Below are 3,343 nucleotides of genomic sequence, written 5' to 3' on the forward strand. Positions count from 1 at the left end.
TTTTTAAAGATGGGGTTTCACCATGTTGGTCAGGCTGGTCTTGAACTGCCGACCTCAGGTGATCTGCCCACCTTGGCCTCCAAAGTGCTTGGATTACAGGCGTGAGCCACCGTGCCCAGCCAACATAACCCTATTAAATATGAACCTAACATATTTTAAATGAAAACTGTCTTTTCCCAAACAAAATTTAATGAAAAGAATGATGTTGTTTTCTTTTATTTTTTTCAAATCTCTTCAATATCTGGCTTGATAGAAGCCTTTGGAAAATCTCAGTGTACTCTTGTGAGTGAATGAGAAAAAAAGATAATGTCTGAGTATTATTATTATTAGTATTATTATTTTGAGATGGAGTTTCTCTCTTGTTGCCCAGGCTGCAGTGCAATGGCGTGATCTCAGCTCACTGCAACCTCCGCCTTTGGGTTCAAGCAATTCTCCTGATTCAGCCTCTCAGGTAGCTGGGATTACAGGCATGTGCCACCACATCTGGCTAATTTTGTATTTTTAGTAGAGACGGGGTTTCTCCATGTTGGTCAGATTGGTCTTGAACTTCCGACCTCATGTGATCTGCCAGCCTCAGCCTCCCAAAATGCTGGGATCACAGGTGAGAGCCACCACGCCTGGCCTATGTCTGAGTATTTTTAACACCTTTCCGGACTCCTTGAAAGAATATTGGGAAAGGGCCAGACTCATGAGAACTGGTGCATTAGGTCATTGAAATAAGTTATTATATTTAAAAATTTTAATATATATGTGTGTATATGTTTTTATTTTGGTAAAATATACATAACATAAAATTTTGCCATTTAATCATTTTTAAGTATATAATTTAGTGGCATTAAGTATATTCACAATGTGCAACCATTACCACTCTTCATTTCCAGAACTTTTTTTTTTTTTTTGAGACAGAGTCTCACTTACTCTCTTGCCCAGGCTGGAGTGCAATGGCTTGATCTTGGCTCACTGGAACCTCCACCTTCTGGGTTCAAGAGATTCTCCTGTCTCAGCCACCTGAGTAGTTGGGATTACAGGGACCCACCACCATGCCTGGCTACTTTTTGTATTTTTAGTAGAGACAGGGTTTCGCCATGTTGGCCAGCTGGTTTCAAACTCTTGACCTCAGGTGATTTTGTATTTTTAGTAGAGATGGGGTTTCACCACGTTGGTCAGCTGGTCTTGAACTCCTGACCTCAGGTGATCCTCCCTCCTCACCTCCCAAAGTGCTGGGATTATAGGCGTGAGCTACCATGCCTGGCCCATTTCCAGAACATCCTTAACAGAAACTCTGTACCCATTACATAACTTCCCATTCACCCTATCATCCTACCCCCTGGTAACCTCTATTCAACTTTCTGTCTCTATGAATTTACCCTTTCTGGCTACCTCAAGTAAATGGAATTGCACACTATTTCTTCTTTTGTATCTTGCTTATTTCACTTAGCATAATGTTTTCAAGGTTCATCTATGTTGTAGCATGTGTCAGGATTTTCTTTTAAAGGCTGAAAAATATTCCATTGTGAATTTAGAGGAGAACTGCCATTCTGTCCAGCAATGCTACTGCTGGGTAGAGAAATCATTATATAAAAATCCCTGCATTTGTATGTTTATTGCAGCACTGTTCACAGTAGCAATGTTATGGAATCAACCTAAGTGTCTGTCAACAGATGGTTGGATAAAGAAAATGTGATACACACACACACGTATATATGTCTATACACACACACACAAACACAAACACATACAATGTGGAAAAAAATGAAATGATGTCTTATAGTAACATGGATGGAACTGGGGGCCATTATCTTAAGTGAAATAACTGAGAAACAGAAAATCAAATACTGCATATTCTCACTTATGAGTAGGAGCTAATCGTGTACACATGGACATACAGTGTGGAATTATACACATCACAGACTCCAAAAGATGGGAGAGTGGGAAGTGGGTGAGGGATAAGAAGTTACTTATTGGGTACAGGGTACACTATCAGGGTGATGGCTACACCAACAGCCCAGACTTCACCACTATGCAATAGATCCGTTTATCAAAACTGCACTTGTACCCCTAAATCTATAAAAATGTAAATACAATGAAATTAATATTGCATTGTATGTATAAACATTTTGTTTTATACATTCACCTGCTTATGCATATGTATTTTGCAACAGTTTTTAACTTGCAAAATATTTTAAATTTTAAAAAACTAATTTATATTAACTCTGTGAATAGAGTTCCTACGAAGGAGCTAATATAGATTGCGATTTAACTTGTTGAGGTCACTCAGTTAGATAACATGTGTACTGCTTAGATCCTGTAGTCTTATTTTTTATGCTACTGAATCACAATTTTTAAAAATATTCAAGTTCTATTTTATAGCTCATTTGAAAACTGATTTTAAGCTTTGCTTTTTAAAAGAACGTTAACATTTATTTATTGGATGCTTTATATATGCCAGGTACTGCATTAAGTACTTGGCAGGCTCATCTTGTTTGTAGTTGTCCTTTTACTGTTATTATTAAAGCAGACTTATCATGTTTTACTTGGAAACACTTAAAAGATAACATTTGGCTAGGCCTGTGTCGTTTAGAACTGCTTTCATATATGTATTATCTTTGTTCATTCATCTACTTAACAAACTGAGAGCTTGCTGTATGTTAGGCACAATGTTAGACTGTGCAGAGTGAAAGATTACTAAGACATTGTCCCTGCCTGAAGAACTATGGGGGTTATAGAATTGTAAACTCTTGTTTTTTGAAATGAAGTATCACTCTGTTGCCCAGGCTGGAGTGCAGTGGCACGATCTTGACTCATTGTATCCTCTGTCTTCTGGGTTCAAGCGATTCTTGTGCTTCAGTCTTCCAAGTAGCTGGGATTACAGGCATGTGCCACCATACCCAGCTAATTTTTATATTTTTAGTAGAGATGGGGGTTTCACAATGTTGGTCAGGCTGATCTTGAACCCCTGACCTCAAGTAATCTGCCTAACTCAGCCTCCCAAAGTACTGGGATTACAGGTGTGAACCACTGCATCAGGCCAAGAATTGTAAACTCTTAATTATAGGAGTTCTATAAGGTAAATATTGTTGATAAAATATTTCCTTGTCACTAGGGAAATCGGGGTTCAGAGAGGTTGACTAACATACCTAAAAGTATATAGTCATCTAATAGTAGAGCTGGCATTTAAACTGCAAGAACTTGGCTGGGCGTGGTGGCTCACGCCTGTAATCCCAGCACTTTGGGAGGGTGAGGTGGGCGGATCACAAGGTCAAGAGATCGAGACCATCCTGGCCAACATGGTGAAACCCCATCTCTACTAAAAATACAAAAATTAGCTGGGCGTGGTGGCGTG

General features: G+C 39.0%; 1 protein-coding gene across 3 annotated transcripts in view; it reads left to right on the forward strand.

Moving 5' to 3' along the window:
• The window catches only part of INTS2 (integrator complex subunit 2), a 65,478-nt gene that overhangs the window by 14,081 nt on the left and 48,054 nt on the right, over positions 1 to 3,343 (forward strand). The window lies entirely within an intron of this gene.

Source organism: Cebus imitator, unplaced genomic scaffold (assembly GCF_001604975.1).
Source record: "Cebus imitator isolate Cc_AM_T3 unplaced genomic scaffold, Cebus_imitator-1.0 Scaffold121, whole genome shotgun sequence".
Classification (NCBI taxonomy): domain Eukaryota; kingdom Metazoa; phylum Chordata; class Mammalia; order Primates; family Cebidae; genus Cebus; species Cebus imitator.